The sequence below is a fragment of the Durio zibethinus genome, chromosome 1, assembly GCF_047325235.1.
Source record: "Durio zibethinus cultivar Kanyao isolate XHJ-2024 chromosome 1, ASM4732523v1, whole genome shotgun sequence".
Lineage (NCBI taxonomy): Eukaryota > Viridiplantae > Streptophyta > Magnoliopsida > Malvales > Malvaceae > Durio > Durio zibethinus.
Window position 1 is genome coordinate 9,079,418 of NC_143162.1, and position 15,554 is coordinate 9,094,971.

The 15,554-nt window shown below is 28.9% G+C and overlaps 1 pseudogene; it reads left to right on the forward strand.

Moving 5' to 3' along the window:
• Positions 1-11,058: 11,058 nt before the first annotated feature.
• On the forward strand, positions 11,059-12,683 carry LOC111310660 (protein trichome birefringence-like 6; annotated as a pseudogene).
• Positions 12,684-15,554: the final 2,871 nt, after the last annotated feature.

A 15,554-nucleotide genomic window follows, 5' to 3' on the forward strand; every position in this document is an offset into this window, starting at 1 on the left:
TTAGCATGCTATTTCATCACCACCTTCTCAATCCAATTTCTGACACAGAGTTTCCCATTTCACTCTAACACTAACTATACCACCATTTTTCCAACTAAGTAACCTAACTATAAAACAAAAGAACTCTCACACCACCAACACTAAAGAGAGAACCCCTAGTGACCCAATACCAATGTCCTACACAAATTTATATCCATTATTTTGGAAAAATTATCTCATTGCCCCTATCTCTATTGAATCTCTCAAACCACTTTATCCCAAATGGTACGACCCCAATGCCAGATGTAAATACCATTTTGGCGTTATGGGCTACTTTTTGAAATACTGCACATCTTTGAAATATATGGTACAATGATTGATAAAAGTCAAATATTTAGATTTTAAAGCCAAAATAAAGCTAGTTATTTACAAGAATCTTTCATCGATCTATTCCAAGATAGTAAGTAGTGCTGTAGGCAGTAGTCAAGTTGGTTAGGATAATGAATAAAAAGTATAAACCTTGAAGCAAAAGGTTGTCTTCACCAACAATTATAGTCAATTTCTTTTGGATTTCTTAAATGAGGTAAGAGGGAATAGGAATGGGTCTACCACTTTTTGGTCTTAGTTTTATGATGGTTCATGAGGTGTAAACTTGAAACTTTTAAGAATGAATAAAAACTTCACTTGACTTGAATTTTCTATGAATGGACATTTCTATTTACATTTCATTTTTCTAAAATAATGATATACCTAAAAGAACTTGTGAAAAAGAATAATGGTTGTAAAAATACTTTCACCAAACTTTTGAGGCGAAAAGAATGCATTTAAATAAGTCGACCTAAATATAGGATGGAATTTAAGCTCCTTTACAATAATAAAATTTAACTTGCATATCATGCATCATTTATTTGAATTCATTATTTTTCATGCTAGCCAAAGATAAGGAATGGTGATTGTGAATATACTTTCATCAAACCTTCAAAGCAAAAATATATTTTGAAAGTTTCAATAATAGAATTCATGTCATGCATTTTTTATTTTTTGTAATTAATAAACGGTTCAAGGATAATGCATCTTAGGAAACAAGATCAGTTAAATCTGCACATTTATATCATTTGAGCTTATACTAGAATCATGAAAATGAAAATACAAGTCAGATGGATAAAATGAAAAGGGCCCAATGAGAGATTAGGAAAACAATTATAAGAATACAACAGAATATGGACAAACAGTTGGAAGAATTAAGATAAATGTTAGCAAGTTTGATAAAAGAAAAAAGGATTATTGAAACACATAAGGCAAGGGAGGAAATAGTTGTTAAGGAACCATTATATCCACCTAGGTTCACATATCCATATGTTTAAAACCCCCATATGCCATGAGCACCCTCAGTAACCCATCAATCTTATACCGATATTTCTGTCAAGTTACCTTTAGTTCAGATAAATGTCAATCTCGAGCTTACCCTCTATGATCCCATTATGATACCCAACTTGGATAATCCAAAAGAATAAGAGAAATTAAAAGTGATACCTAAACTGGTTGAAATACAAAAGACAAATAAAAGTTGCTAGAAGAGAGACTCAGGGTAATGGAAGAAAGCATTGTCTTTGAGAATATTGATGCTAATGAGCTTAGCTCGGTTTCTGACTTGGTTATCCTTATAAAGTTTAAGATTTTTAACTTTGGAAAGTATGATGGAATGAGATGCCCTTTAACACACATCACTATGTACTGTAAAAAAATGACAGGTTACATTCATGATGATAAGTTACTAATCAATTATTTTCAAAATCATCTCACTGGGTCTATAGCAAAGTAGTATGGCCAACTAGACCAAAGTAAGATTTGCTCCTAGAATAATTTAACTAAAGCCTTTCTAGCACAATATAAACATGTTAAAGATATGACACCAAATAGGTTGTCCATGTAAAACATGGAAAAAAGGTTAACTAAAAGTTTCAAAGAATATGCACAGAAGAAGAGACATGATAGCCCAAGTACAACTACCCCTATCAAAGAAAAAAATCATTTTTCTATTTATCAATTCCCTGACCATTCCCTACTATGAAAGAATGATTGAGAATATATCCAAAACTTTGTTGACATGTTAATTGCCAAAAAAATGATAGAAAATGCAATCAAGAATGGCAAGATTAAGTTTGAAAGATGCAATTAATGTTGAAATGAGAAATTCATTGAAAAAGAATGAAAGAGAGATGCAAGCAGTCACACTTAAGGGACATTTACCCAAGAACTTCATCCCATGCAATTCTTATCCTTTTCATCCATCCTACTTCCCTGTGAGAAGCAACATTTCTCAAAACCTATATCTTTGTCAACTAAGCTAGCATTTAGGTTTTTCGGTAAATCCTCATCCTCAGATGACCATTCATGATCTTGTCCCCAAACTTAAGCCTACCACTTAACCAACAAAGAACTAAAAAAGATCAAGAAATGATCGAGAGAAACTTTCAATCCCTATTTTTTATCTTTTTCCTTTATTAATAAAAGGCTAATACCTTACCCCTGTGCATTCGAAAATAACACCAAATTCATCAGTAAGGAGTTATAATTCTAATAGTGAGTGTGATTATCATATGGGGACAATTGGTCATTCAATTAAACAATGTAGACAATATAAAGAAAAGGCTAAAAATCTCATCAAGAGTGATATTTTGACTCTAGAGCTGATGAAACAATGGAAGTTGATTCTATCCAATTATGAAATATTAAGAGTTAAAATGTAAAAGGTAGTCTCTAGTTTTGAATGATCAAAATAGTATGATTTTCTTTTGAACCTTTTACTTTTTTAGTATAACATATGTATGGTATCCTTATAAGTCATTTAAATTAATCTTATTAGAATTTATGTTGAAAGAAATGAATATTTTAGATTTTTTTATGAAATTATGTTTTGCAATTTTTTGAGAATAAAACCCCATAGAAGCTATTTTCAAGATCAAAACAAAAACAAAAAAAAAATTTGAAAAAAAGGCTTTTTTAAAGGAAAATATACATTCACACCTTTCCTTAACCACTCCTATGTTTCAATCCTTTTGAATAACTTCACTTACTAGTTATAATCCTTTAAGGGGCATGGATTTCAACTTGTGAACCTTGTCATCATTTAATATATTATGATAATAATCTTTTTTTAGACAATGAATAAAAAAGGTCAATTTTGAAATTTTATTTTGAATTTCGAAAACCAAGCAAGATACTCTTTTAAATTTTTAAAGTGGTAATTCAATGTGTGTCAAAATTTTGTCAATATGATTGAACCATCCAAATTTTTTCAATAACCATAGACACGAAAAATGCCTAAACTTTTTTTCTCAAATAGCCCTTGTTTCATGTCTTAAGGTACATTGACTAAAAGAAGCAAAATTATTTCTCACATAAGATAATTTGTTTAATGCATTAATATCTTTTCCCTTTATTTTACAAAAAATGCTAGACAATTACAAGCCAAAATGAGCCTTTTTATAGATTGTGTGATCAAATTTAGAACATCCCCTGTAACTTGATTTTCACCATCATAAGAACCTTAAGTGAAAAATAAGATGGGGTATCAGTCATGTAAAAATGATTGATGGTTATAATACATAAATAAAAAAATAAAATAAAAAGAAGCATTTTATCTCTTCTTTCAAATAATTGGTTCTTCTAACTAAGTGATCGTGTTTGAAATGATAAATAATCATTTTTCTCTATCCTTCATATATAGAAAAATTATCCACTTACTACCCATTTGAGTCTATTAAATTTTTTGTTCCAAAATGAACCCCAGCCAAAGATTATCTTTTACACTATGAGGCAAAATAAGGATATCTTTAAGAGACAGACTTCAAGAAAAGTGTTTGATATTGAAAGTGTCTAATATGCACCTTGGTTATGAGAATTCAAGGTAAAAAGTGAAAAGTTTTAGTTAGAATCCCCAAAACTCAAGAAAGTAGTTTGCTAACGATGAAGTTAAATGTTTCAAAAAAAAAAAAACAAAGAAATAAAAGTCCGAAGTAAAAAGTGAATAAAGTTATAGTTAAAATTTTAAGAATTCAAGAAAGTAGTTTGCTAAAGATGAAGTCAAATATTTTTTAAAAAATATAAAAGTAAAAAAAAAAGAAAAAAAAAACAAAAGGCTTGCACTTCGGAGAGGAAGATCCAAGGTAAAAAAATAAATAAAGTTTCAATTAGAATCTCAAGTAAAAAAAAAAGATAGAATTCAAGAAAGTAAAATGCTAAAGTTAAAGTCCAATGTTTCCCAAAAAATAAAAGCAAAGAAAAGAATACATGCTCTTTCGATATGAGAGCTTAGGGTAAAAAGCGAATGAAACATCAATTAGAATCTCAAGTAAGAAAAAGATAGAATTCAAAATAGTAGAATGCTAAAGTTGGAATCAAATGTTTCCAAAAAAAATAATAAAGAAAGAAAGATGCATCGCTGTTTATCTAGAGAATGCTTTGTAAAATCTTTGGTCTAGTTACCCCGAATAACATATTTTAAGCCTATTTATCCCTTCTTTTAGAAACCTGAACCTCAACCTACATTACATACCTTAAAAAGTCTATTTTGATCATTGTGGACACTTGAATTGAGAGCTATCCTTGAAAATTTGTATATAACTATTAGTATTTTGTAAGATTTTACCAAGTTCTTCATTGTTAGAAAATATAGCTCTAAGGTGAAAATCCAAAAAAGACAATTTAGAACTAAAGCTACTCTTGAGACCCTAAAAGAATTTTAGAGTTCTAAGGTTCTATCTAGAATAAAAAGTCATGATGCAAAACATTTTGAAGGATCAATATCCATTAAAGATTTTGCATTTCACCAAAAAATGAAAATAAAAAACCAACATTTTTCTCTTCTCAGATCTTTTTTGAAAAATAATGGTTAGTTTTGATGCACATTAAAGTATCATATTTTCAATAAAAAGAAAGGTGTTTTAGAAAAATTATCTATTTCATGAGCTTAAAAGAAATTCTTGCAACCCTCATCAAGCCTTCATTGAGATATGCCCATCAGTGAAAGGAATTGAAATGTTACTTACGCCATCCATAAGTATTTCAAGTAGTAATCATAAATTTTCAAGAGATTCAAAAGTCATGAGTTTTTAACTTTATTCATTGATTATAAAGATACTTTATGTGGGGTAATTTTTATTCACTTTTGAATTTGAAGATTATTTGAGCATTTTGTATAGAATACTAAGATCATTTTTAGTAAAAAATAAACATTAAAAATTTGAATAGAGATCTGTAAAAAAAAAAAAAAAGAAACAAAAAGAGTATTCACATTTGCATCACTTGTATTCATATTTAACCTCCATGCTGCAAAAAGAAAGTTGCATTTACATCACTTACATTTACACTTACATGTGCATCATGAGAATGACATTTGTATTCACATCTACACCATGAAAAAGACATTCGTAGTTGTATTACTTGCATCTATATCATGAAAAAAACATTCACATTTACATAATCTACATCATAACCAAGGCATTTGAATCATAAGAAAGATATTTGCATTTGCATCATAGCATCTGCATCATAGAAAAAGTGTTTGTAGGGGCATCCACTTGAAAAGAATTTTGGTATTTATATTATGGAAAAGTCAACTTTATTTATTTTGAAAGGCAAAAAGAGATAAAGAAATCTATCATAAAAAAAATGATAGAGAAATAAGAAAAAGAGAAATAGTTTGCCAAAAGATTAAAATGTCAAAAAGGTTTGAAGAGTTGAAAGAAAAATGATTTGTAAAAAACAGAGGGGTTGTTGAAAAAATGAATGAAAAAAAATAAGATGCGATACAAGATAAGACTTAAATCCAGTCTAGTTGGCATCTAGATCAACCCAAGCCTAGATTAGCTGGTAACTAAGCCCAATCAAGCTGGCATCCAGATCAAACTAAGCTTAGTCAAGCTGGCACCCATATCAAACTTAGCCCAGTCAAGTTGGCACCTAGATCTTTAAGACCTCTAGGCATAATCTCCAAGAACTTTGGATAAAACATTTTAAATTTTTAAAGTTTCAATGCCTTTGATTGGGAGGAGCATTCAAAGATGTCGAGATTTGTAAAACATCTCGACATAATTTCCAAGACTTCTAGGCATAATTGGTAAGACTTATGTGCAAAACATTTTAAAATTTCAAAGTTTCAATGCCTCTAATTGGAGGAGCATTCAAAGATATTGAGATTTGTAATATTTCTAAGTGTAATCTCTAAGTCCTCTAGACAGGATTCTTAAGTCTTTTTAGCTGAATCTATTTTAGTTTTGAGATTTGTAAAATCTCCGAGCATGACCTCTTGTTCTATTTTTAAAAGTTGTTAAGTTTTTGTTTAAAAGAGTTTTTAAATATGTTTTCAAATGGTCAAATTTATTCAAAAAAAAAATCAAACCAAGAAATACCAAAAAAAACTTTTAAAAATTTCTAAATCATTATTCCAAACAAAATTATTGCCTATGTTTTTGCCTTATTCTTGATTTTCAGAAATTTCCAAAAAGGGACAACTGTAAATACCTAATTTTATTTGAGTCAATTCAAACATGTTAGGTTTTTATGCTTAATTTGCCTGTTCTTATTTGAACCAGTTTAAGCATTAAGTCAAATTGGATTTGTTCAAGCTTATTTTGAATTAGTCATTTTAATTTAATTTTTTTATTATTATTACTTTTTTATCATTTAGGATTAATTAAATAAATCAAAAATAAAATAAAATAAATTATTTGCAAAAATTAATTATCAATTAAAATTAAATTACAAAAGTAGAAAAGGGTAAAAAAACAGAACTAACCAAACAAAATGAAGTAGCCGACAGCCACTGTACTAAAGCAAAAAACTACCTTTTTCTGGCCATAACAAACCAGGGTCCTGCACTTCACCAGCCAACACCTTGCTCCACTATCTTACACATTACCAATAACTATCAAACTCTACAAAAATTTTTCTATAATAAGAATTCTTAGATTAAAAAATAAAGGAAAAAACATAAGGAAAGTAGGGGTTTTAGCATTTTTCTCTACATACTTGCCCACACCTAGAACCCCTTTTGCAAACTCCCACTACATGCACCAGTTAATCGAAAAAAAAACCAATACGCCTAGCCCTAAGGCCCTATTACCAAACACTAAAAAATTCATTTCTCCAACATCAGACAAGAACTCTTACCTGAAATCGACTATCACTAGAGCTAGCACCAAATCTCTAAACCTCATTCAGCTGACTTCATAGCCCTGACCCTTACTATCCAACATCACCCTTACCTAGACCTGGGGAGCTAGCATCCATTTGTTTTCTACACCTCGTTGCACCTCTGTCCATCCTCAATCACGAGCACCAAGAACCAACCCAAACCTAACCTCTATTTAATAACCACCCAGCCACACCCATTGAACCACTATAGCCCCTAAACAAAAACCCAAGCCACCCTAAACAGACCCAATACTAGTGCACCAACATTAGCCATCCAAGCCACTCCTAGCAACTCTGACCCCGTACCAACACCACCCTCAGGCCTTGCACAACCCCATGCACCACTCTATCAACTAACAGAATACCTAAAAAACCTCATATTAACTTATCAAATTCAACAATCACATAAAAAAATAAAAACATCAACCAAAATCTATCCCCAAGGAAGAATAGCCTTAGTGCCATAGAAAAACCAAAAAAAAAAAAGTAAAAACCAACAAAAAAAGCCAAATAAATAGAAGGTGGAGTTCTGAATCTGGGTTAAGCTATTGTAGAAAGGATTTAGTGGTTAGATGTTAGAAAGAGTTTGCCTTTTAAACTTATTTTAGGGCTTGATAGGAAGAAGCGATAAAAAAGAGGAAAACAAATCATCGACGAACGACAGTAGCAAAGTTTTTGGGTGAACTAAAAGCATGGAAAGGAATGCCATGGATGATCAATATAGTGAAAACTCAACCTATTTCAGTGGTGGCAAAAATAGATATTTAGGGATCTAAAGTTTTGGGTTTCAACCATAGATTTAGGTAAATCTAAGCTATTTGTGAGAAATCTAGACTAATAGCAAGAAAAATGAAGGAAAAAAGAATGTTTGGATATATTTTGGGGATAAAAGCACACTGATCGATGGTGGCACTGGTGACGAGGGCAACGATTGACCACCATGAACCGAGTTTAAAGCTGTCAATTTTTGGAATTTTTATTTTAGAGAGATAAGCTCTCATTGTAGTGATAGAAAGTGTATTGATAAAATGAAAAAATTGAAAATTTTTTCATTTTTAAAGTAACAATAGAGGCATTCAAAACAGTATAGTTTTGATAAAAAAAAATGATAAAAGACTAAAGGAGGAAGAAGCCGATGACCTATGACCCAAAGGGCTTATTGAACCAAGTCCACTCAGCCCACGACCCATTAGTTGACCTGTTTCAACAACCCAATCTTCTGGGGCGTAATTGGACTCCAACTGCTTAGGCTTAGTGAACATAAAAGTTTAGACTTCAACATTAAAAATTTGTTAGTTATAATTTCTATATAGTTTTAGGTTTTTTTATTTAAATATTTTCACATTATTCATATCAATAGTATTTTTATAAAACATGCATGCTTTGAAGTAATTATAATGCTTGAAAATAAATATTATAGATAATTTTATATTTTTTTTGTGAATTTCTATTATTAAATATTTAATAAAAATCTTTCAATGATAGAACTTCGAAAAACTCAAATAGTGATTCCCGAGAATTCTTTAGAGTAGAAAATATTTCTAAAAGTTACCAAAGTATTTGAATGCTTAGAAACTATTTTTACTATAAAAATTTTTATTTATTTATTTATTTCTTTCTTTAATTTGAATAATTTTCTTAAAAAAGATTAAAAAATATAAATTATTTATAAAAGTATACATTTTAAAAAAATAAATTTATAAATAATTATATTATTACATAACTTTTAAATTTTAATAATTATTAAAATAGCAAACAAAAAATCCTTGATGATGAGCTTCAAAAAAAAATTCAAATAGTGATTCTTTAAAAATCTCTAAGTAAAAAAATTTATATAAAATGCTGTCAATGTATTAAAGCATTTAGAATAATTTTCGATAAAGATTTTTCGTATTTTTTATAAATGGTATAAGAAATGAATTTTGAAAAAATATTATTTGATTTTAAGTTGTAAACATCATATTTTACAATCAGTTTATTAAATATAAATATTGAAGATAAATATGAACTGCTAATGATGAAATTTTTTAGAATTTTGAATAATGATTCTTAAGAGATCCTTAGGTGAGAAAGTTCCTTTTAATATTGTCAAAGTATTAAAATATTTTCAAAAAATTTTCAATAAACAAGGTTCTTATTTATTTATTTATTTTTCAACAAAGGTAAAAAAATAGATAAAAATAATAATATTTTTTCTATAATAAAAATTTAAGAAAATTAATTTTAAATATCAAAATTATGATCTTTTTGTCAAAATTAAAATATAACACATAATTAATTAATAGCATTTTTTAACAGGTGTTGTAGGGATGCTAATCCTTCCCTACATGTAACTGACTCTCGAACTCAAATTGTTTCGTAGACTCAAAAAAAATATTTTTTTAATTAATTTTAAAATTTTCTTAAAAAGGTATGTTTTAACAGGTGACCAATCGTACTCAGCCAAAAAATATTTGTGGTGACTCTTTTTTGTTTACAAATTTATCTAACAATCCCCAAAATCGTTATGACAGCTTTCCTTTATTCTATGTATGTAATTGGTAATTTTGGTTTACTTTTTTTATTGTCAATACTGTATTGTGAATTTTATGTGGGTTTGAAATTTTTCTTACATGTGTTCCTTTTTGTTTATTTTTTGTTCATAATCTTTTTGTTTTACTTAATTTGTTGTTTTCTCAGGTTTTGCTATTTTATTCCATGCATAAGTTTTAACTTGCATAATTTTTGGTAGTCAGTCATTACTAGAGATGGGTACAAAGGACTTGACCTTTGTGCAATTTAATCAGTTGATTGGAAGGAAAACTAGAGGAATTTTAGTTTATCCATTTACATAATCTATACGAGGCATGTGAGATCTCTATAGCCATTTAGTTGTTCGAGACAAATCAATAGTTGGGCATGCTGATGACCTATTTAATCTGGTATATATTTCTTTTGTGATTTTGTGAATAGATATCTTATATTTGTTGCAACATTTTAGTTCATAAACCAACAACGATTCAATAAATTGTAGATTAATTGCCTTCTATTGATTATAATTATTTTTTGGAAAATTTGTTCCCTTCAAAAGATCAATTGTCCAAAGGGTTTTTTCCATGTCATTCATTTGTAAATTACTTATGTTCTTCAAGAAGTACAATTTATAGACCAATAATAGTTCAAGCAGTTTGTATCCCAAAGCAAAGCAAGAATTGAGGTATATATTCTAGATTTTTTAGAGGAGTATATGGGGAAATACAAGAACTGAAACCTAATTTAGTCTAATGGTTTATACTCATTTCCATAACCGATTGAAAAGTAGTGGTTGTGGAATTGCAGCAACTAGGATGGATGCAAAGTTAAAGGTTGCTGGGAGGATTTCTGAGCAAATGGGTAGAGTCAGGTAGAGATTTTGGATTCCTTTAATGCTATGTTTGGTAGGGAAGATGGAAATAGAAAAAGATAGAAAACTTTTCAATCTATGGTTGAGATTCATACGAAATGTGCCATTTTGTAGTTCAATCATTGGATTAAATCCTTTTCTTTTTCTTCTTTCCTATCAAATGGAGTGCAAGTTTTTTATTTCTCAAGCTAATCTTACATTTTATCAACCCAAGCAATACCTTATCAGTTTGGAATTTTAAAGTTCAACAATGTGCAGCAGTTGCTTGATATTTGTTTTAGGGACAACTTTACAATAAAATACAATTTTGCTTGCAATTATTTAATTATTTGGTTTTCTTTCTAAAGTCATGTTACGAATGCCTATTTAAAAATTCTTAGACTCCATGTTATAGATTGGGTAGCTTTTATCCTATATACTCAAGGCTTTAATGGGGTTGATATTACGAAAATTTGTTAGCATGCATGTAATTGTGCCATCAAAGAAAACATTGAAAAGGTATGATTATGTCTAAAGAACATAAGGAAGAGAAAAACAAAAAAGTAATTATTGTTGATAAAAATGAAGTTCCAAGTAATGGGAAAATTGAGGAGAAGAAGATAAATAGTTGTGATGTATCAAAAGGTAAATAGGTTTATGATGAGATCTATCTTCTATACACAAATGGATCATGTCCTTTCATTAATGAAGGTTTTAACTATACTAGTAATGGAAGGCACAATAGAAATTACATGAAGTAGAAATGGCAACCACAAAATTGTGATTTTCCTTGGTAAATTTGATTTGCTTTATACTTTTTTCTTGGATATGCTCATCCTAGCAATTGCTATGGTAAATAATGGTTTTTGGTGTGGGGCTCTGTTTTAGGTTTAATGCTGCAAAAATGCTGGATTTGATCCAAGGGAAAAAACTGGTCTTTATGGGAGATTCAATTAATAGAAACTAATGGGAATCCAGGCTTCGTTTGTTAGGAGCTACAAAAAATCCAAAGAAGGTCTATGAAACTCATGGGCGAAGAATCACCAAAGAAAAGGGAAATTATAGCTTTAAATTTGTGGTAATTAAAGAATTATTAAGTTTATTTGCTCTTTATTTCACTTACACTAGAATTTTGAGTATTTAACTATTTGGGGTAGTTGGTGTGTTGGGGTTGTTTCTGCAGGAATATAAGTGTATAGTTGAATACTATGTTTTTCACTTTTTAGTATACGAGAGCAAGGCAAGAATAGGGTAAAAGCGGGAAGCCAACTTTGCAAATTGATGCCATTGATAATGGTTCATCAAAATGGAGAGGAGTTGATATTTTTGTCTTCAACATTGCGCATTGGTGGTCTTATTACAAAACAAAAGCCAGCTTAGTGCCACTACATTATCATACAGTGAATCTTCAAGAAAACCTAGGCTAGTACTCTCTAAAGTTGTAGTGTGATCTTCTTTTCAAGGTTCCAATCCTGCATTAACTATAAGCTGGAGAGTTTAACCAATATCTCCTTTTTATTATGAAAGCATGTTAAGCTATTCTTTTAAGAATTAGGATGACATTACTGTGATATGTATATGTGAGCTAAACTTTTATATGCTGCTGTAATTTAATGTCTTCTGGCAATTTCTATATCTTAAGATCAACTATTATCAAGAAGGAAACTAAGTACATCCTCGACTTGATGTCTCCACAGCCTTCAAAAAAGCTTCGATAACATGGGCAGCATGGGTTTACGACACATTAATCCAGGCATAACACAAGTTTTCTTTCGAAATTTAGCACCTTCCCATTTCACGTTTGCTGTTGTTTATGCTGCTGTGAACTTTCCATTCTTTAACATTTACTTGTATAGATTACTAAGTAGGCTCTAATCATTCATTATATAAAGGAAGACAGTGGAATTTAGGTGGCCACTATATGGAAGCTGTTTGGCCCCTTGATTACACTTCAGGCATGATATACCCTAAGAAAAACGAAATTGTGGAGGAGGTCATTTTGCAGATGAAAACTCCTGTAACATTGCTGAATATGACTGGTTTACCAGTGTACAGGATAAATGGTCATCCATTAATATACAGTGACCTTGATAGCTTGATTGACCTAGATCTCAATAGTAATGGTTTGTTAGGGTCGGTAACATAAGATTTTAGAAGGCTAAGAAATTTGTAGAGAAATGATCTTCAGGAATAATGGTCTTGACAAATTGTTCATTGCTCCAAATCAAATGCAGATTATAGTATTTTTATAATTAAAACAAGTCCGCAGCATAGTATAACCTGCTGGCTAGTGTTTAACATTTCAAATAGAATGAAAGTTTCCCAAATTGAATTAAGAATTCATGTTTAACCATTTCTACCTTCCCAACATGCAGTTTTTTCAACTCATAAGTCAAATCCTAGCTCTAAGCAAGTAGTTTGAGTTGACAATTAATCATGAGGATATTACTAGGAACTTTCTCCTGTGGACTGCTATTATTGTCACGTGCTGAGAAATTCTGTCTTTTTAGATTGTTATTCCGTACCAAACCATTGTTTTTTCCCCTACCAACCAGTATGAAAACCAAGCCACTTTCTTACCTCAAGAGAGAAGAAATGAAAAATCGAAGGAAAGAAAAGAACACCTTCTAGTGAAAAAAAAAAATAAAGAGATATTTTGTTAAATATAATAAAAACAAATGAATTTAATAGAACAATAGATAAAATAAAATAAAAATAATGTGAAATAATATAATCCTATTTAAATTTTGTGAATTATTGAAGAGTAAAAAGAAAATATAAAAAATTTTCATTATAGATTTATTATTAAAATCTTAGTTCTCCAAATAAGGTTCATTTAAATTTATTTTTCTAATTAAGGTATTTCACGTCAATTCATTGCCATATCTCTTTTTTTTTTACAAAGCAAAATCTTGATACACAATTGATTACTCCATCACCATCCATCTGTAAATCTGCAAGTAAGGAATACATAGGATTTACGTGAAAATGCAAATGTTTGAAATTGCATTTGCAAAGCACTGCTCCAATTACAAATCTAAAGTTTTTTTTTTTTTTCGATAGAATATATTATTAACCCAAAATCTTAAAATATTTACTGTAATTTTGTCAAACTAATCATTTTTTTTCCTCAAAACCAATCTCAAAAAATGAAAATCGCCAAATAATAGAAGGAATAATTGGAATGGCATTGAAATGCGAAATCACCAAATTCTATTTTTTTTGGCCTTTATAAAAAAAAAAAAAAAAAAAAAGGGCTCTTCAATTTTTATTTTGCAACCTCATTCTCTTCCCCTAATTTCTTGATTCTATCTAGATTTGGATTCCCTCTTCCCCTCCCCAATTTGAAGTTGTACTTTTTTCCTTTAATTGATGGAAAATCTGAAGGATGGAGTTGGTGAGACTTTCCCTCTCTTCCCTATAGTTGTATCCAAATTTGATGATTCATTGGTAATAATGAATAATGCTTATATGTGCTTTTTTTCTGTTACAAATTCAAACGAAAAAGAAACAAACCAAAGAAGCAGAAGGGCGTGAAGAAAAGGTTCGCTTGGATTTTGAAATGTCCTAGACGTTTTTCTTGGATTCAACAAAATTTTAATCCAAGTATTATCTTGTTTAAAAATACTAAAATAAGCATACATATTATAATAATTACATAGTTAATGATTTCAATATTTTTTAAAGATAATAATTTTTAAATATTAATAATATCTTATTTATTTCATAATAAAATATAATTAAATTATTAAATTAACAAATATATTTATGGATATAAATTACATTAAAAAAATCATTTAATTATAAAATAAAACTAATCTATTAGAACAAAAAATATATATTATATATAAAACATTTAAAAAATACATAAATTATTATTTGAAATGTCTTATTTTTAGCGATTGGACAATCATTATATTTCAAGTTTTCAACTCAAATTATCTTTTGGTATCCAACAAAGCCATCGTTTCTTTAAGAAAAAAAAATACGAACTTAAAAAATATTAATGTATTATAACAGAATTCAGGTAAACAGTGGAACAAAAGAATTACTTCCATCGTAGAGTCACTTTCTTTTTTATTAGATAAATGAAATTTTTTATTTCAACAATTCAAAGAAACAGAGCAAACCTCTGCTAGAAGAAATATTGAAATAATAACAAGAACAAAAAAAAAAAAAAGGTACAGCCAACAATAATTTGACTTATTCCCCTACTATTACAGAGAGCATTGTTTGAATACTTAATGACTATATTAGAGCAAACTGGAACAAAAATGAACCCACTGCAACAACTTATTGAAACACTTCTTCGGAGTTTGTTTGTATGCTTCCTTGAATTCCACTACCTCCAAATATAACAAATAGGTGCTCTGCTTGCAAGCTTGAGTAGAATAGAAATCTACTCAGCAAGTGTTTCCAGGAAAAAATTCAAATGATAATCCAGAGTTTTTGAATGTGGGTGAAAATTTATTGGGAATGAGAGAAGGATTTTACATTGTAACAAAACATTAAACAATAATGGTTAATAGATGTAGTGAGGGAAAGGAAAGGTCAGAAAATGAAAAATGAAAAAAAAAAAAAAAAAAAAGAAGCCAAGTTCCATGTAGACAACCAGATCATGTAGACCGGAAAAAAGACTAAAAGTGTTTGGAAACAATTTATACGAGGTTTTAGAGTTTAGAGGTGAAATTTGTGAAATTATTTATTAAAAATGAATAAATAAAAATTAAAAAATAAAAAATTTTATCACATAAATCAAGCATGTAAAATTTGAAAACATTTTAATAAATTTGATATATTTATTAAACAGATGTTTTTAATAAAAATATTAATAAAATTTTTTTTATTTAAATAAATATTGATCAAATTTAAATTATAAATAATATTTTTAACAAATTTTTTTTGTATTATTCACTTTCATATTAAACTCTATAAATTTATCAATTTAAATTTTTTATTAAAATTTTTATTAAATCATTTAAAAAAAAAAAAAACTCAATAAACGACTTCATATAAA